Below are 25,503 nucleotides of genomic sequence, written 5' to 3'. Positions count from 1 at the left end.
TGAAGGTTGATATGGAACTGTAACATACATCCGGATGTTAAATCAGGAAAACAACATCCAGGAAACGTTTCTGCTCGGTAAAGCCAGAGTGACACCACTGAAGGCTGTAACTATTCCCCGACTTGAATTGACAGCGGCTGTCCTTGCTGTCAGATTGGATTCAATGCTAAAGGCGGAGTTGGATTTCCAGTTGGAGGAGTCAGTATTCTGGACTGACAGTGCCTTAACAACGAGGACAGGTGCTTCCACACATTTGTGGCCAACAGAATCTCGACCATCAGAGAAACATCTGAACCCCCACAGTGGAGACACGTTGGTTCTAAAGATAATCCAGCGGATGATGCATCGAGAGGTATGAAGGTCTTCTGAAGAAAGGTACGTGGCTTGAAGGTCTTGAAGGAAACTAGTCAGAACAAATTGAATAATCCTGAAGGACAATGGGGCACAGTGGCATCTAGGAGTGGAATCCTGACACTGGAAGATCTATTAGAAGCAGAGATTGCCATCATTCGCTATTGTCAGCAACAGAGATTCAAGGAGGAGATTTCTGTTCTGGGAAAGCAGCAGTGAGTAGACAGAGTTCCATATTTGGACTGGATCCAATGGTCTTTTAAGAGTTGGAGGAAGGTTGAACAGAGGAGCAATGCCTGAGGAAGTCAAACATCCCCACATTCTCGCCAAAGATCAGCATGTCTCTATGCTTATTCTTAAGCATGTACATCAGAATGTGGGCCATGGTGGACGGACTCATACACTGTCCAAAGTGAGGAAGAGGTTTTGGATTACCAAGGCCAATTCAGCAGTTAGGAAGGTTATTGCAGAATGCAGCTTTTGTAGACGGTACAACGGAAGAGCAGTGGAACAAAAGATGGCAGACCTTCCAAATGTGAGAATCCTTCCTGATCTACCGCCATTTACCAACATGGGAGTAGATTACTTTGGACCAGTTGAAGTAAGGAGGGGACAATCAACATGTAAGTGACACAGAGAGTTAAATTTACCTGTATGGCAAGCAGGGCCATCCATCTGGAAGTAGCAGTATCCCTGGAAACAGATGCATCCATCAATGCTCTGTGGCGTTTTATTAGCCAAAGAGGACAAGTGGAACATCTGAGGTCAGACAATGCTACCATCTTCACTGGGGCAGAAAAGGAACTCAAGAAGACTCTTGTTACTTTGAACCAGGAGATGATTCAAAGAGCCATGTCACAGGTTGGAATCTGTTGGAGTTTTAATCCACCAGCTAGTTCACACCATGGTGGTGTGGGGGAACGGATGATCCGCCTGGTGTGAAGGGTCCTCACTTCTGTCCTACGTCAGCAGACATTAGATGATAATGGACTTCATACAGCGTTCTGTGAAGTGGAGGCCATTTTGAATGGTCAGCCTATTACTAAGCTCTCAGATGATCCCAGTGACCTGGAACCTCTCACTCCTGACCATCTTCTTCTTCTGAAGGGTAAACCATCTCTGCCACCTGGAGTGTTTGATCCTCATGACCAATATGGAAGAAGACGATGGAGACAGGTACAGTACCTCTCAGATATTTTTTGGAAGAGATGGATGTGAGAGTACTTGCCCTTGCTTCAAGAGAAGCAAAAGTGGAATCAAAGAAAGAGGAGTTTGATTGCTGGAGACATCGTGGTAATAATGGATTCTTCAGCTCCTCATGGTTCTTGGCCACTCGGCAAGGTTCTGGAGGTTTTTACAGACAAACATGGGCTTGTGCGGTCTGTAAGATTACAGACTAAAACTAACGTCATGGAAAGGCCAGTGACAAAACTCTGTTTGCTGCATGGAGTTTAAATTTGTCCATTCATGCTGGACTTGACTGACTCGACTTACTTTGATGGATTGTAACATTTTGGCTCTATGGTTTTTGTTTGAATTGTAATGGTTCCTGGTAATTAACAATTAGGGGTCGGTGTGTAGGAGCCAAATGTGGTATTTGTGCATATATATATTGGCCGTTGTTTTCTGTTTGTACATTGGGTGTTGTTCTGATATTACCTGTCAAGGTTACAAAGGTAGCATCCAAACTGTTGGTGGTAGGTGTTTGACCCGGAAGGGCAAAGGGATTTTGTCCGGTGTGGCGCACTGGCGCTGGAAACCTTTTTTTGGACTGTTTATTGTATGTTTACGGATATGGTTTTGCTGTTGAAACTGGATAAATGGACATTTCACTCTGCACGGTAAAACAAATAAACTTATTACTCAGCAACACAACAAAGCCTGGAGATTCTTAAGAACGATACAAAACGGTAACAGAATAACAAAGGAACAGCGCGTCAGCCAGGGCACTCCTGGGCTAAACCGCCTCGGTAGCCATCAGTATTAGACTGAGCAACTACAGCCGGACATCAATTCTGATATGCAGCTAAAACGCTTGAGTAGATGGACATTAATTTTAAAACAAAAAACATAAGAGGGAAAAATAAAGAGAAAGAACAAAAGGTAGACTGATATAAACTAGAACCAAACAAGCACCCCACATTCAACCCAAGGTAATACTAAAGAACACAATGTCTTACACCCTGCAGTGGTTGTGACAGAGAGGACATTTTTAACAATCAGGTGGAGACGGTAAAGCAAGGCAGGCTTTTTTTAAAGGCAGACGGAGAGAGAGAGTTAGGTGTGCCAATTGGTGATTGCCAGCAGGTGAGAGAAAAAGGCACAGGGATGCATCTCATTATCATCTACAAAACGCTGAGGAAGCACAGCTACTACTCCAATATCCGAGGCATCAACTACAAGTTGATGGGTTGTCACTTGAGCATGGGAGCCTTCATTCCAATATTATATCTTTATAGATAGATGCTTTGTGTGAAGGGATGGCAGAGCCAGGCGGCATGTTGGAAGAGTGCAGTGGCCGAGAAGGGACGTAAAGAGCAAAGCGACATGACCGAGAGACAGCAGCAACAAGGACAGCTGGTGATCCATAATGAGAAGTTTCACACCACTCTAGTTGAGGAGTCAAATTGTAGTTATATGTTATCATTTTTTGGCTGGAATGACCAAGAGTTCAGTCTTAGAGAGGTTGCATTTAAATTAGATTTGTTCTTCTAAATGTTTCCAAAACAGCAACTTATTCAAGGTTAATCTTTTTTTACTTCACAAAGTTTCAGACTGTAGTCTGTTTTTGCTAATAACAATGTGAGTTGCATGAGAATATGTTGTGTGTGATGAGTCTGTTAACAGAAGATAACAACTCTGTGGTTGTTTCTAAATAAAAAACACTGTGGCCGAATGTGGCTCTTCACATGTTTCACTGCAGGACTGTTAATTAAAAATAAAATTAACATAAATAAATGTAAAACTGTGCAGATTTACATTTCTCTGTGCATTCTGCTCACAAACCATATGTGGAAAATGTTTTACTGTTGTGTTTAACTCTTGTTTTAATGTAAATAATTGTTATATTAAGTGCTTAAGTGATTTTTCATCAAAGAGAAAATGGAATCAGAAGACTAAAGATGTGTGCACCATTTTTTTTCCACTCTGCACATCAAACCACAGCTGCAACTTCCTCCTGTTGACTCCAGTAAACTTTGGCCTGATGCTGGTGGTTTCTCTCTACAGTGTGCTCTGCTTTAGCTGATATTGATGTGTTTGTTTTGTTGCTTGTGCTGAAATGTTTAAACTTGTTTTAATAGAAGCGAAGAGCTTTATGATTGTCTAGTTACAGAAAAATACCTTCCAGCCATACTTGGTCTTTCACCTTTCACAGCAGTGGTGTTGAGAAGAAGAAAACTGTCAAACCTGCTGCCGTTTATAGTAGAACTTACTACACCACTAGTATTATTACATGTGTTTAGTACTTATAATAATGTAAACAGCAGTAAACATACCAGTAGTAGTACAACAGTACTAAATATACTAACAGTACTGGTATCAACTGTAGTAATTTGTGTGTATTTCTGTGTATTTTGTTTTCCAGAGAGTGATCCAGCTGCAGTCTACTCAGGAGATGTCAGTTATGGACAAATAGCTGTCAGGCCACACAAGACGAGAGGTACGGCTGCTCTTTATTTATTAACTTTGGACAGAGCCAGGTTAGCTGTTTCCCCCTGCTTACAGCCTTTGTGCTAAGCTAACCACGACCTGACTCAGATCAATCTCCTCATTTCCCAGAAAGAAAAAGAGTACTTCCCAAACCGTTGAACTATTCCTTTAAAGAGATGTGGATAATTGGCAGGTCAGAAGGACGAAACATGAGGATCTCTAAGACAGTCAAGACACGGTTCAGGAGGGATGTATACATATCAACTACCACATGATTTTAATTATTTTAATAGTTATGAATCATGGTGATCACCGTGGAAACATACGATACTCTTGACGATAGCTATTACTGGTGAAATAAATTTGTTACACAACAGGTAGAGACAGAGTGTTAAGAACAACATATAAAATTTAAAATGATGGAGTTTGTTTTCTTTTGGAGATGTTCTCCCAGTTGTCTAGCCATTACAATTTGGCCCTTGTCAAAGTTGCTCAAATCCTCAATCCTGCCCATTTTTCCTGCTTCTAACACCTCAACCTTGAGGACACAATGTTCACTTGCTGCCTAATATATCCCAACAGCCTGTTCTCATCTCAGGGCGTCATATACCGACGATTTGAGAAAGAGTGACAAAGCGTAGGTATTTGACGCTAAAGGCACCGGGTGCGTCTCCATGAAACGCTTCCAGAAGTGTCTCTATGAGACGCTCTGGGGCGCCCCATACAGACCGGAAGTGCTAGCTTGCTAGCGGTAGTATTCACCCCTCTTGAATGTTTCACCATTTTGTTTCTTTTATACATGAAATCATGGTCAATATAATTTGGCTTTTTTGACAGTGACCTACAGGTCAGTAGTGGTATACAGGTCTAAGGAAATGTGGGCTGTTTTCTTTTCTAACAAAAGGCATTAGTTGGCAGGTCTAGGCACCAAGGCATAGCCTAAACTAAATTATTTCAGGATATTTATTATATTTGCTATCTTCCAACCAACTTAACTTTCTGCATTTATTGGACGTTAAACGTCGTTCATGCACAACACCTGAGCAGTGCTACGGGCTGATGCAGCAATTCATGCAAAAGGAGACCAGGCTAAGTGCTGACTGCGAGAATTAACCTTTTTCAGAACTTTTCAGAAGGTCGGCATTTCTGTAACGTCCCTTCTTTATTCTAATATTCTAATATTTTGAGATGTAGATTTTTGATTTCCATGAGCTGTAGGCTGCAATCACCAAGATTAAAACAAAAAAAGGCTGAAATATTTTACTTTATATGTAAACATATACTTTGTATGAATCTAGAATGAAAGGTAAATTTTTAGAATTTAATTGCATCCACGAGATGCATATATCCAGTCTTGACATCTCACCTGTTACCAGTTAGCCCCTATTGTTGAGACTTTCAAACAGGTGTTACTTGAGTGCTCTGTGCAATTTTTTTGTTGAGTGTGTTGCAGGCATTAAATTCTAACTTTGTTTATATTTACAAAACAGTTAAATAAATGTGAATTAACAAATCACAGATTTGAGTTTTTATTGCATTTTCGACTTTTCTGGAAATAGGGTTTGTAATGTTGTTGACAATATCTGATGTCTAATAATTATGTAAACTTAGAAGATTTTAAATTATTCACAATAAACACATCATTCCTCAAATTACAAAACTTGATGATAATAAAGACTAAATGACGATTTCTTTGTCTCCAACAGTTTCTCATGTTGTTTGAACTGTTTGTGTTTGTGTGTTCAGAGTTTCCAGTAGAGACAGAGGTCGTCTACTCTTCACTGAGGTAGACCTTCACACCTTCATACCAGTCCAACCACTGATGTCCTGCTGGCCTGGAACTGGTCCCCAGAGCCCCTCACACCTCAGCACATCCATTTATTATATAAATAAATTGTTAAAATCCTGTTTTTTTTTACCCTGTAAGTGTTTCAGTACTTTCCACAGAACCAACATGTTACCTGTTGTCATTCATATATTTCTACTGAACACAAACTAATAATAAACTCCAGTTGTTTTGGGGGCAATGTAATAACTTTACTTTTATTTACTGTATATTTTATTAATGTTTTTGTTTCTTGTTGCAGCAGCAACTTCTTTCTCTGCAGGACCAGTAAACTTTGGTCTCGTTCTTATTTTTCTCCTCTGGTTCTTTTGGTTTCACAAAGCTGTTGGATGGAAAATGTGACGTGTTCTGGTTTCGCTGTGGCTAACCAACAGGTTTCTCGACAGATAACTAAAAATAAACAAAACTGCAGCCGCAGACTCTGAACAGCATGAATATGATTCAACTTCAGCACAGTCCCTGTGTTGCTGAATACAGTTGTAAGCCACAACAACACCAGTGAAGCATGTTTGAGGTTGCAGGTACGAACCATCATGGGGGTCTGGGGACCTGATGGATGACCTAATCAGGACTGGACTGGGACAAAACATTGTACCGGGCATTTTTTGCCAAGGTGTCCCACCACTAAAGGTCAGACACCCCTCACAAATACACCATCCTTGCAGTCCCCTTAAATATATGTACCTACTGTAATTGTAACTGCCCTCAGTGGGTAAAGCAAGATTCAGAGAGTCTCGACTGATTTCTTTTACCCTTTCTTTATTTATTACAGTTCCTCCTTGTACAATACAGTAAGCACCATGAAAACTATAAAGATATACAAATATAAGTACCTTTATACCTTTGGAAGAATCTAAAATCAAACATGCAAAACCGTAAACCTAATTAAATACACAAATTAAACTACCATTACTCTATATCAATATACACAATAACTTTTAAAACACACAGTTAGTTAATACATCGAGCTAAATGGCTCTTCGTCAATATTACACACCACTAAAGAACTTCCAACTTCCAAGATAAATACCTCGTTCCACTTCCCAAGGTTGTTAAACTTAAGATTTGATGTTTCCTTTGTTTTGGCTTTCTTAAAATCTTCATAAGTCGGCGTCTTTTACGTGTGCTCTATGCTCGCTCTGCTATTTGTTTGTGGTTTGCAACAACCTTAAACTGGTAAGTACGGGGTTTATCTACACTTTCACAGGGGTTCATTTAGCCCAGTGGCAGAAAATACACTGCTCACTTGTGGACGCTACTGGCACCTGTGGAAGTTGTCTGCCCATGTTTACCATAATCCTAAAAAAAACATCCTTTACAAATACATAAAATAAATTCACAATAATTGCAAATCAATACATCTTAAATGACTCCAAGCGGACAGTTACAGTAATATTCCCTCAAACCACTATAAAGCTGAGTAGGAAGTGCTGTGGCTCAGTGTACTCATTCACATTTTACTGACTCTCTGTTGATCAGAGGTGGAGTACACAAATCATACTCAAGTAGAAGTATAAGTCACAACATCATTTGAAATTATTATTCGGTCCAGAATTGTTAATAAATTCCCTGACAAAGCTGTTCAGTTTCACTTTGTTTCCTGCAAATTGATGTTTTTCTTATTACATAAAGATCCCTTGCGGTCAAACTCAGACCACAACACAGCCCACGTCTTCCCCACTTTTACTGTTCTCTAGAGCAGTGAACCAGAAAAAAAAACTGTATTTCCTAACAACAAACCAAACATAACTAAAGATTAAATAACAAAATAAAGACCATATCATAACAACTGAAAACTGTGAAAATAGAGTTCCAACGAAGGTTAAAATGAAGGGCAACTGGACTTGGTTGAAGCTACTGGAAGACGTTTCGTCCCTCATCCAAAGGACTTCTTCAGTTCTGACTGACTGGCAGGGAAACTCAGCTATTTACCTCAGTGGGGTCGTTATCTCGGGTCATCGATACCGCTGGTTCGTTAGTGTTCCTTGTTGGTGTGACGACAGTCGTTACAGTCGTTGAGACTACCTGTGGCCAAGACTGAACGACCATCGTTGGTATCGTCACCTGAGGCCAAGACTGAACGACCATCGTTGGTATCTTCACCTGAGGCCAAGACTGAACGACCATCGTTGGTATCTTCACCTGAGGTACGTTTGTTGAGTTTCCTGGGAAGTGATGAAAGGACAGCATTGTAAGTGGGGGATAAGTGGTGGCGTAGACCCCCTCCCCTGTTCAATGACGGCTTCTCAACCCTGGTGTAGATGCTTCCTTGACACCTCTTTCAAACCATCCATCTTCTCTGTCTAAAATGTGCACCTGATGGTTCTCAAACGAGTGTCCTCTGTCCTTCAGATGTAAGTAGACTGCAGAGTCTTGACCTGAGGAGTTGGCCCTTCTGTATTGAGCCATGCGTTTGTGTAGTGGTTGTTTAGTCTCCCCAATATACAGGTCTGTGCATTCCTCACTGCATTGGACCGCATACACTAGATTGCTTTTCTTGTGTTTGGGTGTGCGGTCTTTGGGGTGTACCAGCATCTGTCTTAGTGTGTTCTTGGGTTTAAAAAACACAGGGATGTTATGTTTGTTAAAAATCCTCCTGAGTTTCTCTGATACTCCAGACACATATGGAATCACAATGTTGTTGCGTTTGACCTTCTTTTCCTCCTCCCCTGTAGTTTTGTTCTTCTTGGATTTGTGGCTGTTTTCACAAAAGCCCATTTAGGGTATCCACAGGCTGTAAGTGCCCCCTTCAGGTGGTTCTGTTCCTTCTCTCTGGCTTGGGCGCTTGTTGGTATGTTTTCAGCTCTGTGGTGCAGTGTTCTTGTGCTCCAGTGGGTGGTGTGAATCGAAGAGTAGGTATTGGTCTGTGTGTGTGGGTTTTCTGTGAAAATAGAGCTTCACACACCCAGGGAAGCCAGAAGGAGACATAAAACATTAGTTATGGGACACTGTGAAGGTAAACACTAACATGACACCAGCTCAAAGATGGAGGTCAGATCACTTTTTAAAGACTTTCGAAGCCTCAGGGCCGGATGGAATATCTGCATTCCTCCTGAAGACATGAGCAGAGGAGCAGACAGCTGCACAGAGCCCCATCTTTGAAAACTCAGCAGACTCACACACCATCCCCACCTTGTGGAAAAAATCAGTAATTACACCTGTAACTAAAAAACCTTACCGAAAGGTGAATAATGATTTCAGGCCTGTGGCTCTGACTTCTGTTGTCATGAAATATCTTGAGAGGATAATGGTGTCGTTTCTTAAGCAAGATGTTGGTGAGCTTTCAGATCCCTTTCAGTTTGTTTGGAAGCAGCAGCATTTTACACCTGGTCAGCAAACAGCTCAGCAGGCATTTTGATTGTTGATTTTAGTTCAGCTTTGCAACACTCTGCAGCCTGAAATGCTCATCCAGAAACTGAAACATGTTGCTGCTTTTAGTCTCTGGTATTTTTATTATTTTTATTTATTATACTGCTGTACTTTTTTAACAAACTGTTCTCAACAGGTCAGAGTAAACAATGCTCTCTCTGAGCCCAGATCAGCTCTCCTTTTTACACTTTACACTAATGACTGCACAAGGACAGAAGTCCAGCAGCTTATCATACAGAAACCCAGGAATTACTATCTGACTTCTGACCTCAAAGAGCTCCAGGTGCATGATGGTATATGACGCTGAAAGTGAACGAAAAACATCTCTGACTGTGACAAACTGTGTAGCTGCATCAGTCGGTAATCCTCATAAGTCAGTAAATGTATATTTCCCAATGTTTACACACTTCTTTTTGGCATTTTTAATGTTTTCCTGAATAACTTTTCTGCAGAGAAGATGATTTTCAGAAATTGTTTAGTGTAACCAGCTACCTGATAACATTGGCAACATATTTCTACATCAATTAACATGCAGAACAGATTTTATTATATGATAGTATTTATTATTTTAATAAAAGACATATATACTTTGTCACCTTTTAGTTGATGGTTTACCATGTGTGCTTCCAAGGGAGCTGCCATTGTTGTGTGACATCATTCAGCTGCATCTTGGGTAGTCGTGGTTCCCTTTCCTTTATATATATTTTGTTGTTGTTGTTGTTGTTGCATGTAATAGGTTTTCAAAGTGAAAAAGCACAAAGTCTACCAAGAGCTCCAGAGTGCGTCTAATTTGGTCACATGTGCCCAAAAATCTCCTCAGATAGGTGTCCATAAGAACAAATCAAATGTCTTTATTTTTCTATTGTCCTTTATTTATTGCCACATGAACATGTGCTCATTTTTCCATATAGGTGTGTTTGTTAAATTATATACAAATACAAAGTTAATACATGCTGTGTATAAAAGACTAAACTGGCCAAATATGTGATTTGTCTCTCAGTAAGTGTCGCCCCTGAGGCTCTGCACAACCTGGTCAGTTATTCACTTTGAGACTCAGCATAAAGTTTATTTCCCATTAACTGTGTGAGAGAAAACCACAAGAGTACGAGTGACACAAAAAGGAAGGAAGGGTTTTATTTGGTGTGACTGGTAAAACATTAATGTGCTGATCTCACATGACCAAGATCTAAAATGGAGAAATCATCTTTACTGTGGCTGCTAGGTAAGTAAGAATATACAAATGCTTGTCTCCACGTTGTCTTAAAGATTAGTTCGTAAACATTTCTGGTGATTTTTAGAGCAGTGAGTTATAGAGAAAAGTAGAAACGTTTTAAAGTTTTATACAGAAAGGTATTTACTATCCTGAAGTGCTTCAGAAGAGAAAAGCACACACATGCAAGGCTCGGACCAGAGGATGACTATTTAAAACACAATCAAAGTCAAAATACAAAAAAACAAACAAGTTAAAATAGGGTTTCTACATGTAATGGCACCTTAATTGTTTATAAAATTGACAGTGACAAATATTCAGTGCAGCATCGGGGCCAGTGCTGCTCAGTCTGTCTTCATAATCCTCCAGTACGCTTTGTTCCACCTGCTGAGCTCCTCCAAGCTCTCAATCCTGCTTCTGGCCGCCTGATGGTGAGAAACAGTAACCCTAAATGAGCGAGTGGTCAGAGTCAGGGAGTCAAATAAACTGTATGCTTCACAGTGCTTGACACTTGTTGATCAGTCCTTTGGCCAACTCGGCTAAGCTTGTCTTAATATAAGAATTAACAACAACTAAAATGAAAAGCAAATACACATGACAAATACAAAAAGAAAATAACTAAACGTACAAAACTAAAAGCAACTCAAAACCTACACAAGACAAAATACGTACACCAGTAACTATTAAGTCTTTAAAATCTGTCAATCCACCACACAAGGGAAACAGCTATACTACACACTATTACTCTCTGGAATGAAGTAGATAATGCGTAGGAGAGGTTCTTAATCAGGAAAGGAGTCCTAACGTTCCTCGCCTACTTAAGTCCACACCAGCCACTTTCCCTCCAGTCAACCCAGCCGCTGCTCAAACCTGTCTACAAAGGTTACGACCTGGCTCATGGGGTAAAGGGAAGCAACATGAACCAGAATGTTTTTGGTAAAAGTGCAAGTTATTTATTATTGCCAGGGTTTACAAACAGAACGGGAAAAAGGGCTGGTGGATGCTGCTTAAATGAAAGAAACAAATATTACTTAAAGAGGCCTTTCCAACTGAGAGAGAGCCACCTGTGACTAAACAAAACTCTGACCTGTTCAGCAAGAAACAAAATGCAAAATGAGCAGCACCCTCTAAGCCTAGTGTGTCTAACAAACTGCGGGTGTCTGGTTGATATCAGTAATCCCCACTAAGATACTTGCCCTGCTTCCTTAACACAATTCACAAGGTAAGGCAACAAACCGACACTAAGATCTAACACCTCCCACTTGAGCAAGCGCTCCGACAGCAGTTAACATGATTACCACAATAAAACACAAACATGCGCGTTAATAAAAGGGCAAAATCACACCTGCAAAGTTCACACAGGTAGGCAGCTAATTAAACAGGAGATGATCGGGAAGGTGGTAGATGATTGGAGGAGGTTGCCAGACGCCGCACCAATCAGATCACGAGCTGGAACCAGAAAGTAGGCAGGTCTTGCGCCAGCCAATCCTCAGCAAGGGATCGCACATCCTGCTTAACATGACACAGCTGGATAACACAGATACACATGCACAGATAAGGACAGTGGGTGTAAAAACCTCAAAGGTTGCTCATCCTAAATGGTAAATGCTCATTGAGGTGAGAACGTGTTGAAATGCTCTGTATTTGTGTAGCTGCTTTGTAGTCTTCCGACCACTCAAAGTGCTTTACACTACGTCACATTCACCCATTCACACACATTCATACACTGATGGGTCATTGGGGCTTCAGTATCTTGCTCTAGGACACTTTGAGACACACATTTCAACATGCTCTGTTTGTGGAAAGTAAACTAAAAAAATTGACTGTGTCCTTTAAATAAATAAAACTTATTATTTTCATATCTAATATCAACATGTGGCTGTTTTTCTGTGCACTACAAGCAGATTGTTCTGTTTTGTAGAAAGTCCAGATGTCTTGTTGCATGTAAAACCTCAAACCAACCTGAGTGTGATTTCTCTTTAGTTCTGACCTCACTGCTGAGCTGCACAACAAACCAAGGTGAGCAAACTTCTTCTGTCACAGCCAAAGCTGTCAAGTCTGCAACACTGAGTGGCTAACATTTTAAAATATTTACAACTACAACACAAGTAGCCAGATCTCAACCATCGTTGAAAACATGCAGAAAACTTTTGTCTATCAGCTCTAATCTGAGATTAATTCAGTGCCTGAAACTCAGAGATCAGTTCGGCAGTGAAGAAGTGACAGTGAGAAAGTAGGAATATGTGAGGAATGTGAAGAAGATTAATGCAAATCATCTCTTTAACCACATCTTTCTGTCTCTTCCTCCAGCCTCTCTGGCTGTGAGTCCCAGCAGCTCTCAGTTTTTCAGCTGGAAGTCTGTCTTTCTGAGCTGTGAGGAGGACGACAGCTCTGCTGGATGGACGCTGTGGAGGAACACAACCAGAGAAACCAGGACTCAATGTGGAGCTGGCTGGGGAAGATCAGCTGGTTCTTCTTGTAACATCAGCTTCATCCTGCCATTGGACAGGGGAGTTTACTGGTGTGAGTCCAGCGAGGGAGCAACCAGGAACACCATCAGCATCACTGTCACTGGTAAGATCAGACTGTGGAGTTAGTGTTGATGAAGCTGTGTGTAAATGATGAAATGCTGTAGTTTGTCTCTGTGTTGAGGTGGACCAGTGATCCTGCAGAGTCCTGTCCTCCCTGTGATGGAGGGACATGATGTCACTCTGCACTGTAAAACAAAGACCCCTCCCTCCAACCTCACAGCTGGTTTCTATAAAGATGGCTCCCTCATCAGGACTGAGCCTACAGGTCACATGACCATCCACCATGTTAACAAGTCTGATGAAGGCCTCTACAAGTGTAACATCAGCGGTCGTGGAGAGTCTCCATCCAGCTGGATCTCTGTCACAGGTGAAGAGGTTACCTTTGATTTCAGGACTTATTTCATCCAGAGATTCACCTGACCAGGTGGATTCTCTCTACAGGTAAACCTACAACCTCAGCCCCGCCCACATCTGCAGCTCTGACCACCCCGCCTCCTCCATCGCCCCCTGCCTCAGACCCCATCCAGCTTGTGTTCAGACTGATCTACCACCTGGTGGTGTTCTGTCCATACTGCATCTCCACTGTCCTCCTGGTGTCTTTATATCGACACAGGCCCACAGGTAACACTCTGAATCCATCAGTCAATCAGTCAATAAATATCACTGATTATTGACAGTTGTCTCTAACAGATAAATGATCTACATTTTCTTTCTAACCTGCTCTGACTGCAGAAAATTACCTGCCCGTCTCCATGGTGATGACCCCGCCCCCTCAGGCTGAGGAGGGATTGGATGATGACTGTGATGATGTCATCACTGCTGTCACCACAGAGCATCACTTCTGAGTTGATCCAGTGTGTTCAGTGTGTTCTGGTTCTTAATGAAGCTAAAATGTTTGTGTCATCAGAAAATAAACCTCAGATTTTCTTAATAGATCACAAACAGCAGAGGACCCAGAACACTTCCCTGTGGAACTCCTCATGTTCTAGTTTGACTTGTAGATGATGTTGAACTCAGGATCTCAGACTTCAGCAACAGTCTCACTTTAAACTCTTCTAATCTTATTCTGTAAGCAGCTGTGTGAGAGCAGATATCAGAATTAACTCTGTCAGGTTTAGTGAAGCCTGATCACTCAGAAAAAGACTGACTGAGGTGAACTTGATTCATGATACAGGTGTAAATTCTTTGTACAAAGCCGTCGACATGTTTTTGGTCCAAATGGAAACTGATAGTTATTCAGGTTCGAGTTTTGTTATTGTTCAAATTGGTTTGGTTCAGATGTTTTAGAACAACGTGAAGTCTTTAATTTTTTATTTACTACTATATGTTTTTAATAAACCTCACACAGTTTACCAAATCTCAGAGAACCAACCTATCATGTTTATTGATGGAGGGGATACCGGAGCACCCAGAAGGAACCCCTGCAGACACAGGGAGAACATGTAAACTCTACACATACAGTGGGTACGGAAAGTTTTCAGACCCCTTTAAATTTTTCACTCTTTGTTTCATTGCAGCCATTTTCCAAAAATCAAAAAAGTTCATTTTATTTCTCAGTAATGTACACTCAGCACCCCATCTTGACAGAAAAAAACAGAAATGTAGAAATTTTTGCAAATTTATTAAAAAGAAAAACTGAAATATCACATGGTCATAAGTATTCAGACCCTTTGCTCAGTATTTAGTAGAAGCACCCTTTTGATTTAACACAGCCATGAGTCGTTTTGGGAAAGATGCAACAAGTTTTTCACATCTGGATTTGGGTATCCTCTGCCATTCCTCCTTGCAGATCCTCTCCAGTTCTGTCAGGTTGGATGGTAAACGTTGGTGGACAGCCATTTTCAGGTCTCTCCAGAGATGCTCAATTGGGTTTAAAAATTTAAAGGGGTCTGAATACTTTCCGTACCCACTGTAAAAGCCAGGACGACCAGGGTTTAAACTTGGAACCTTCTAGCTGTGAGGCCATAGTGCTCTCCACCGGGCCACAATGCACCCACGTTATAGTCATACACAGGACGTATGTTTTCCATTTGAGAAAAGGTGAAGACGACCTTGATAGGATATCTGGCGTTGGTAAGTAGATGCTTACGTGTCATGGTAGATCTGAATTTTATTGATTTCATACTCCTTGCCTCTGTCATCTTTCCTCTGTAAATACAGTGGGTACGGAAAGTATTCAGACCCCTTTAAATTTTTCACTCTTTGTTTCATTGCAGCCATTATATATATCAAAAAAGTTCATTTTATTTCTCAGTAATGTACACTCAGCACCCCATCTTGACAGAAAAAAACAGAAATGTAGAAATTTTTTCAAATTTATTAAAAAAGAAAAACTGAAATATAACATGGTCATAAGTATTCAGACCCTTTGCCGTGACACTCATATTTAACTCAGGTGCTGTCTATTTCTTCTGATCATCCTTGAGATGGTTCTACACCTTCATTTGAGTCCAGCTGTGTTTGATTATACTGATTGGACTTGATTAGGAAAGCCACACACCTGTCTATATAAGACCTTACAGCTCACAGTGCATGTCAGAGCAAATGAGAATCATGAGGTCAAAGGAACTGCCTGAAGAGCTCAGAGACAGAATTGTGGCAAGGCACAGATCTGGCCAAGGTTACAAAAAAAATTCTGCTGCACTTAAGGTTCCTAAGAGCACAGTGGCCTCCATAATCCTCAAATGGAAGACGTTTGGGACGACCAGAACCCTTCCTAGAGCTGGCCGTCCGGCCAAACTGAGCTATCGGGGGAGAACAGCCTTGGTGAGAGAGGTAAAAAAGACCCAAAGGTCACTGTGGCTGAGCTCCAGAGATGCAGTCGGGAGATGGGAGAAAGTTGTAGTAAGTCAACCATCACTGCAGCAATCCACCAGTCGTGGGCTTTATGGCAGAGTGGCCCGACGGAAGCCTCTCCTCAGTGCAAGACACATGAAAGCCCGCATGGAGTTTGCTAAAAAACACCTGAAGGACTCCAAGATGGTGATAAATAAGATCCTCTGGTCTGATGAGACCAAGATAGAACTTTTTGGCCTTAATCTAAGCGGTATGTGTGGAGAAAACCAGGCACTGCTCATCACCTGCCCAATACAGTCTCAACAGTGAAGCATGGTGGTGGCAGCATCATGCTGTGGGGGTGTTTTTCAACTGCAGGGACAGGACGACTAGTTGCAATCGAGGGAAAGATGAATGCGGCCAAGTACAGGGATATCCTGGACGAAAACCTTTTCCAGAGCGCTCTGGACCTCAGACTGGGCCGAAGGTTTACCTTCCAACAAGACAATGACCCTAAGCACACCGCTAAAATAACGAAGGAGTGGCTTCACAACAACTCCGTGGCTGTTCTTGAATGGCCCAGCCAGAGCCCTGACTTAAACCCAATTGAGCATCTCTGGAGAGACCTGAAAATGGCTGTCCACCAACGTTTACCATCCAACCTGACAGAACTGGAGAGGATCTGCAAGGAGGAATGGCAGAGGATACCCAAATCCAGATGTGAAAAACTTGTTGCATCTTTCCCAAAACGACTCATGGCTGTATTAGATCAAAAGGGTGCTTCTACTAAATACTGAGCAAAGGGTCTGAATACTTATGACCATGTGATATTTCAGTTTTTCTTTTTTAATAAATTTGCAAAAATTTCTACATTTCAGTTTTTTTCTGTCAAGATGGGGTGCTGAGTGTACATTACTGAGAAATAAAATGAACTTTTTTGATTTTTGGAAAATGGCTGCAATGAAACAGAGTGACAAATTTAAAGGGGTCTGAATACTTTCCGTACCCACTGTAATATCACAGAGAGCACAGTCTAGACCTGCTCTATATAAAAAGTGCAATGAGATAACTGTTGTTGTGAATCAGTGCTATATTAATAAAGTTTTATCGAATTGAACTGGATGTGTGAGAAGGCTAGCAGTCTCACTCTCAATTCGTCACATATGGACACTTGGTCCTTGGCATTGCATTTAATGCCCTGGGTACCCGTTTTGCTTGGTTTTTGGACGTGTAGGGCTCCTCGGTCAAGTTAGCAATAAGACAGCCTAAGTCCCTCACTTCCACGGGAAAAATATGTACGGCAGTCAACGTCAAATGTTTTATCCTGTTTGAATTGTGCTCTGAATTACACATATGATGTTGGTCAATTTAAAAAATAATTTTGCCGTCAAGAAAGTTGCAGTTTGTCTTAAAGAAGTAAACTAACATTAAGTGCTGTGTGAAAGCAACATGTTAACACTGTAATGCAAACTAACGTTACTTGTTTGTAACTTAGCTATGTTTCACACAGAAATGTATCTCACCTGATGTGCTTGATCCAAAGACTCTCAGTCCTTTTTATCACATCATCCTCTCATGTAAACTCTCTGACGTTAGCTTCAGTAACGTTAGCTTCAGTAACGTTAGCTTCAGTCATTGAGAGAAAAAGTTACTTTTGGGTTTGTGGTCCTTGTAATAATGTATTTTCAGACTATACTTCAACAGTTTTACATGAAACTGCGACTTTCTTGACTTTTAAATTTATATTTTAAATTGACCATCATCATATCAAAAAACAGTTGTCTCTTGCCGTTGACTAGTATACATATTTTTTCTGAAGTACGGTCCCATGGTGGTCCACTGGAAGGGGAGGGACTCTATAAATATGTAACATCCAGTTAGACTTAATAAATAAAGAATAAAACTAGTGATTATCATTGTAAAACATCTCATTTTGGTTGGGTGTAGCTACCTAGGGTTAAAAAACTTAACTTACGTAACTTCACTAAAATCAATCAATATTTACTTTTCTAAGCAAAAGTCCAGTCGCTGAACCACGTGCCAACCACCTCCTTACTTGGACTATACTGTTAAAAACAAAAACGCTACAGCTGGGGAAGGCAGATTCACGTAGGTCGATCCAAACAGGGTTGACAAACAAAAGGCCCGGTCTCATGTTGGGATACTTCTCCTGTGACAGCAGCCCCAGAATTCAGCCTTCATGTTTTATCTCATGTGAAAGTCACTCTGAAGACTCACAGCTTCATTCTCTAGTAATATAAAAAAAAATTATCCCACTTTGGAGGTGATGTTGTCCACAACAATATCTGTACAAAACAGGAAACCAACCCTGTGTCTTTCATGAAATGTGGTTCAGACATTCACGTTCACCTCAGGATGAACTGTATTAAGATCGGTGATCCTCTGACTTTTTATCTAGCGCCATTATTTTGCAACACTTTGCTTTATGACCAAATACCTGCAGAACTAATGAAATTCCCATCAGACCCTTTAAAGACACCATGAGAACAGTGAGCATGAAGTACAGGGAGAATTGTTATCAACACAGATAGGCAGGGGATCTGCAGAGAGGAGCTCTGCTATCATAAACTGTGTATTTAAGTTTCCTGCCAACTGCAGAAGAGGAACTGGACAAACAGGAGGTAAAAACAGGAAACGGTGGTTTGAAATTTTCTGAGCAATGAACCACAAAGTGTTATCTCACAACACCAAGTGGTACGATGGGACAAACATCATCAAATTTCAGTAATTACACAGTTAGAAAAACGAGGAAAGCGACAGCAGCTTAAAACTGTACGTTAAAGGCTTAACATCAGAGTGAGTTGGAGTGAGCGAGAGTGAAGAGTTATCTAAGATCAGTCGTCCAGGTCACAGGCTTTCCAGATGTTTTACCAAAGTGTCCTGCTTCTCTGTGTTGCCTTCAAGTTCCCCTCAACAGAAAACTCTGGTGTTTTTCTTACATTATTGTGTAGAGATGAATAAGAAATATAGTGTTGGTAAATCTAATGCAGGTGACAAATACACAATAAAGCTGGAAGATTCTGTGAGTTTAGTGAGGATCAGGATCTCCATCTTCTCTGAGGTGTACAGATGTCTTGCTGCATGTAAAACCTCAAACCAATCTGAGAGTGATTTGTCTTTAGTACTGACCTCACTGCTGAGCTGCACAACAAACCAAGGTGAGTGAACTCCTTCTGTCACTGTCTGAAACTCACTGTCTCAATGATTTTTGCTGACCAATAAATAACAAACACCACCCAGATTGCACAAACAAGTCACACCGATGTCGGATTGAGATCAAACGTCGGCATAATATTTATAGCTCAGCCGGTGTGCAGGTAGTCCTGCGGCGTGTTAACAGCAGATCTAGTTAAGATAAATAACAGACCTGGAGTTATTGTTTTAAGTTTCCATCAATAAAGAGGTTTCTGCTGCAAGGAGCTGTCGGTCTTCTCTTCACCAAAACGGATCAGCTGATTACAACAGCATGTTAAAAATCAGGTGGAGACAGGATGCGAGTTCTCTGTGCAGAGAATATGCAGAAGTGAAGGTGGATGTCCAGAGGTTTTGTTGAAGAGTCAGACTGTGTTTGAGCGCCACCTGCTGCTCATGAAGCAGACAGACCAATAAAGATGAAGAATAAAGAGAACAGAGCTGCTGTTCCTCCATCTTCTGCTCTTTCCTTCGTTGTTTTACTGTCTGGATGCTGCTGGGCTCTGGTTTGGCTGCTGCTATTCATAATTATTGAACTTTAGATCTGATTGACTCTGTTATCACTGAGTTAATTTATAGCAGAAAAAGACAAAAAGATAAATTTAGAAAAGTTTTGACAATAAAAAGTCACAATCGTGAGACAAAAGGATCCTTTTTAGATTGGAAAAAACAAACTTCAAATTCATGACTCAGTAAGTGAAAATTTAACTTATGTCATAAATTTGAGATTTTTTTAATGTAGGATTAAAAGTATCAAGTTTCAGTTAATTAGATACGTATTCTTTAAAATGAAGCTGGTGCGGTAAGTTACACAGCTCACCTTTTGAGTGACATCATTAGATCACCTGATGGGAAACAAACTTTGAAGTTTAGTTTGTTTTTCTATTTTAGTTCAGGGTTAGAAACGTGAGCAACAAGAACTAATAATGAGGGTGGAGATGGGTCAGTGGATAAGACACATACCTTTTGTGTGAAAGACCTAGTTTCAACTCCCACTGTGACCCATCCATCATTGTCTCCCTGAGCAAGACACTTAACCCCTTGTTGCTCCAGAGGCATGCGACCTCTGACATGTACAGCAATTGTAAGTCGCTTTGAATAAAAGCATCCGCTAAATGAATAAATGTAAATGTAGTAAATATAATGTGTCCACTGCTGCAGTCGACAGCAGTGACACTGACACAGGCTTCATTGTAATAATGATTGCACTTAGCTACTGAAGTCTGGGGATTCATCTTCGGGAGACATGGATGTCACCAGTGGTTGTACTTTATTAATTCCTCTAGGGGAAATTACATTCTTCCACACTGTTGTTGTTCAGAAAATACACAGGCACAAACAGGACCTATATGCATTAATAAGGACAGATGTTAGATTGAGACCAGAGCCTGTGTGTCATTGTGTCTGGATCCAAGATGATGGTGATCATATGAAACAGTGTGGAGTTGAAACATCATGTGTACTGAGATTATTGGTGCTCACAGGTGTGTTCGTATATTCGTGCTTGTTGTTTACATATGACAGGGCTCCAGGTTAACTTTTATTACTAGGCGCACTGTAGCCCCTTACTAAAACTTTTAGGTGCAGAGGGAGAAAATTTAGGGGTGCACACTTAAATCAACTTGCAACACAATTTTTCTCAATTTCCCCATTACTGATGAATGCTTTGGTAACAAAAACAGAAACTACAATGTGCTGTTTTCTTTTAGTTCACTGTCACATTTAAATTTGACTCTTTTAACTGAACGGTGCTTAAACAAATGTAAATTAATAAATACTGGAAGCGGCAATGCCATTTCTGTTGTGTATCTGTCTCAGCATTTTTTATGTTTTAGGCTGCTGTTGTGCTTCCTTAAAGGTGTTTAAACTGTGTGGTGACGGTTGCCTCAGCAAACTTGGAGCACACACAGCCTACAATAAAACTATTGATTACAGTGTTTTATTTTATTTAGCCTCCAAAAAACTATGGATTACAATGTTCAGTCACTGGAATCCAGAAAGCAAACAGCACAAAAATAAATACATCTTTCAATAATTTCTACTAGATATATTAATGTTTCCTACAGCCTACAAATGAATGAATGAAGGGTTTATTTTGGGTTACATTATAATGTCCAAAGAATGATAATTTGTGTCAATATGCAATTAACAAAAATCTAATACATGCTTACACCAGTCTATTTCACACAAAATAACTCACACTATCAACAACTGAAAAAGGAACAGACTGAAGCCAAGGCTTATTTTACCTATCCTATGAACTAGAGTGCAGAATAAAAGGAATACAAAAGAAAGAAAAGAAACAAAAACTACAAATTCAATCTAAATTGTAATACTGTAATTATTTTGCATTTTAAGACTCTTTTGAAACTCCGCTGAGAAAAACCTGTTTTTAACTCATCATTAAGTCCATTCCATAATTTAACACATCTGTATTTTATACTATAAGTTCTCACATGTTTCAAATACGCACAGTTCTCTGGAGTTACACTTTCCTTCTCCTAATTTAAAACGTTTTTTTAATAAAAACAGTAAGGTTTTTATTTTTAACTCAAAAGTATTTCCAGTGTTTTTGAAAACACAAAATCTAAAAACTTGGACAAGGAGGATGTTTGAATTCTCCTGCTTGCTACAGTGGGGGAAAAAAAGTATTTGACCCCTTGCTGATTTTGCAGGTTTGCCCACTTACAAAGAATGCAACGATCTACAATTTTAATCATATGTACATTCTAACAGTGAAAGACAGAATCCCAAAGAAAATTCCAGAAAATCACATCATATGAATTTATAAAAATTGATAACCATCTGATGAGGAAAAACAAGTATTTGACCCCCTACCAAACAGCAAGTATTCTGGCTCCTACAAGCCAGTTAGTCTTTCTTTAAGACACAGCCCCAATCCCAACCAATTATCTACATCAAATACACCTGCCTCACCTCGTTACCTGTATAAAAGACACCTGTCAACACCCAAACAACCAGCATCCAACATCACCACCATGGGCAAGACCAAAGAGCTTTCTACGGACATCAGGGACAAGATTGTTGATCTGCACAAGGCTGGGATGGGCTACAAGAGAATCGGAAAGCAACTTGGAGAGAAAAGATCAACTGTCGGTGCAGTTATCAGGAAATGGAAGAAGCACCACACCACCGCCAACCTCCCTCGGTCTGGGCCTCCACACAAGATCTCGCCTCGTGGGGTGTCCATGATCATGCGAAAGGTGAGGAATCATCCCAAAACCACAAGGGGGGAACTGATGAATCAACTGAAGGCAGCTGGGACCACAGTTACAAAAGAAACGGTTGGTAACACACTACGCCGTCATGGATTGAAATCCTGCAGCGCACGCAAGGTCCCCTGCTCAAGAAGAAACATGTACAGGCCCGCATGAAGTTCGCCATTCACCACCTGGACGACTCAGAAGAGGCCTGGAAGAAGGTGATGTGGTCAGATGAGACCAAAATAGAACTTTTTGGCCTCAACTCAACTCGTCGTGTTTGGAGGGCAAAGAACACCGAGTACAACCCAAAGAACACCATCCCCACCGTCAAGCATGGTGGTGGCAACATCATGCTTTGGGGGTGCTTTTCAGCCAAGGGGACGGGACAACTCCATCGTATTGAGGGGAGGATGGACGGGGCCATGTATCGTGGAATTCTGGACCAACGTCTCCTTCCCTCAGTGAGAGAGCTGAAGATGGGTCGAGGATGGGTGTTTCAGCACGACAACGACCCTAAGCACACCGCCAAAGCAACAAAAGAGTGGCTGAAGAAGCACATCAAGGTTCTGGAGTGGCCTAGCCAGTCTCCAGACCTGAATCCAATTGAAAATCTTTGAAGGGAGCTTAAAATTCGAGTTGCCAGGCGACAACCTCGGAACCTGAATGATTTGGAGGCTGTCTGCAGGGAGGAGTGGGCCAACATCCCTGCCGAAATGTGCACAAACCTTGTCACCAACTATAAAAACCGTTTGACATCTGTGCTGGCCAATAATGGCTTTTCTACAAAATATTAACATGCTGTTTGTCCAGGGGGTCAAATACTTGTTTTTCCTCATCAGATGGTTATCAATTTTAATAAATTCATATGATGTGATTTTCTGGAATTTTCTTTGGGATTCTGTCTTTCACTGTTAGAATCTACATATGATTAAAATTATAGATTGTTGCATTCTTTGTAAGTGGGCAAACCTGCAAAATCAGCAAGCGGTCAAATACTTTTTTTCCCCCACTGTATATTCTATTTATCACGACCTTAGAGTTGATAACCAGCTTTGTGGGACCGCTTTTCTAGATCGTAATTATTAAGATTAGTGAAGCCATATAATGAAAAACTATCCTGGGTGTGTTGAACCTGGTTGAACTCGCTTCGTGGTGCAGGCCCCTGCAGTAAATAAAAACAAACCCTAAAGTTCAACATGCAACACAAGCTGCAGTGAGATGTTACTGTGAGTGAAGGAAAGACAATAACGGTTAGTAATCAATGGTTTTATTTAAAGTGTGAAAGAGTGACGGCTAACAAGCTACTAAAAGAGACAAAAGATATGAACGTGGAGCAGTTATTGTAACATAAACTCAGTCCTGCTGATGTTTCCGGTCTGCAGACAGAAGGAGAAAGTTCTCGGTTCTTCCAGGGTTTTTTTTTAACTTGATGAAGACTGTTTCAGAAAATATAATTACACAAGAAAATTTAATGTTAACTTTATGAAAATATGCAGTGCTGATGTATTTTAACCATTGCGGTCCTAGCCTGACCCCTAGTGACCATTTCAGACAACTGCACCTGCAGGTTTGTTAAGAAAAGTTTGTATCCTGGGGATAGAGCTGGTGAGTTTTAACTGTGTTCAGGATAACAAACTAGGAGTTAGAAATACGCTTCAGTTGTGTAGTTGGAGGTCAGGTCAGCTTAGATTCAACCAGCAGCTGCTCCTCAGCCACACTCCCCTCACAGAATTCACCTGAGCAAAGTAGTAGTGGTCTACAGGTGCCTCCTGAAATGTTGACACCAACGCCGCACGCCATGTAGCTCCAGTCAGACTGTCACCACCTTCACGCTCAGCAAGTAGCTGGTTGTCCTCCTCCTACAAGACGGCCCCTTCCAGGCCAACGCCAACTGCGACATGTGCAGAATTAATAAGGGGGATCCAAAAAAACCTTTTTTGGATTAGGATCCCAATGAGCTAAATCACTGCAGAAACACTGGGGACAAAAATGGTTCTGGACTTAAAGTGCTTCTTATAAGATGCACCTGAAGTGTGTTTTCACCCTCCACGACACCTCGCTGTTTTGAACAGTAGTTTAGTTTTAACTATACTTGACTAAGAAACATGAGTTTGTCACAGTCAGCCATGGTTTTTGTTTTACTTTCGGTGTCATGCACCATCATGCACCTGGAGCGCTTTGAGGTCAAAAGTCAGATATTTCAACTTGGAAAAATTTCCGAGTTCAGAGCGGTCAAGAACGCAGCATTGGTTCACAAGTCTGTGTGACGTTTTGGAGGATTCCTGGAAAACAGAGTTCAGTGACTCACATGAAAAAAGTTAATTTAAGATCACAAACAACTTCTGAGTCCTGTTTACATAGCTGATTGCTCCTGATTGGACAAACACAAGTTAAACTTTATTGACCCCAAAGGGAAACTTGTTTTGCCCTCCGTTCTGCAGCTCCTCAAATACAACACAAAAATAACAATAAAATAGAAATCTCTCAACACAAAGTCTCATGCTACACAACACATGCTCTCCTTTACATGAGACAGGTCCTATATGAATGAATATACACATTCACACCTTCTCACGGTGGCTGCACTTAGTGGCACAACGCATACAGCCTGCACTGCACATCTGACATATTGTCCAACCTTTATGACCAACATCTACGTTACATGCTAGTGTCTATAAGCTTAATAGACGTCGGCACAAATGAGTGTTTCTACTGGTTCAAATGAATGTTTTTGACCCCCGTAATCTTCATAGCTGTCTGATCCTGACAGGCGACCTGGGATTTGGACTGTACTGTGTCAGGTTACCATGCCAGGCTGTTATATCGTATCTTAGAATACTCTCTAACATTGCATGATAAAACAGAAACAAAATTATTGTTTGACTCAAAACACTAAGTCTACGTAGAAAATGAGTCCTCTGTTGAAGTCTGGAGCAGAGACTATGAAGGTGAGCCTTCCAGCTGAGTGCATTGTCAGTATGTAAACCTGAGTGATGGGTAAGTTTTTGATGACTACAGCCTTTGGGTCAAACACCATCTCCTCAGTATTTGCCACATTTAGCACACAGATAGTTGTCGTCACACCACTGGACACATCCCTAAATTTCTGTATGATAAGCTTCTGTCCTCGTGCATAAGGCCGAGGATTGCTGTATCATCTGAGAACTTGATCATGTAATTGTCAGAGTGGAGTCTAGTGCAGTCATTAGTGTAAAGTGTAAAAGGTACTGGAGAGCTGACCCTGGCTCAGAGAGAGCATTGTTTACTCTGACCTGTTGAGTACAGTTTGTTAAAAAACTAAAATACCAGTTGAGACTAAAAGAGTCAACATGT

At 40.9% G+C, this 25,503-nt stretch overlaps 1 protein-coding gene and 1 long non-coding RNA gene across 2 annotated transcripts in view; one reads left to right on the top strand and one right to left on the bottom strand.

The window, feature by feature from the left end:
- The window catches only part of LOC119911602 (coxsackievirus and adenovirus receptor homolog), a gene marked incomplete in the record, with an annotated part of 454,111 nt that overhangs the window by 315,693 nt on the left and 112,915 nt on the right, over positions 1-25,503 (bottom strand).
- LOC119911687 lies at positions 2,715-6,137 on the top strand. The gene is made up of 3 exons (XR_005445971.1): positions 2,715-2,931; positions 3,938-4,012; positions 5,749-6,137. It is a non-coding gene; the product is annotated as an uncharacterized LOC119911687 (long non-coding RNA).

Source organism: Micropterus salmoides, unplaced genomic scaffold (genome assembly GCF_014851395.1).
Source record: "Micropterus salmoides isolate LMB-PRFRI ecotype aquatic unplaced genomic scaffold, ASM1485139v1 Ms_hic_scaffold_2, whole genome shotgun sequence".
Taxonomy (NCBI): domain Eukaryota; kingdom Metazoa; phylum Chordata; class Actinopteri; order Centrarchiformes; family Centrarchidae; genus Micropterus; species Micropterus salmoides.
The sequence above is the reverse complement of the archived record's forward strand: the minus strand, read 5'-3'. Positions and strand labels throughout refer to the sequence as shown.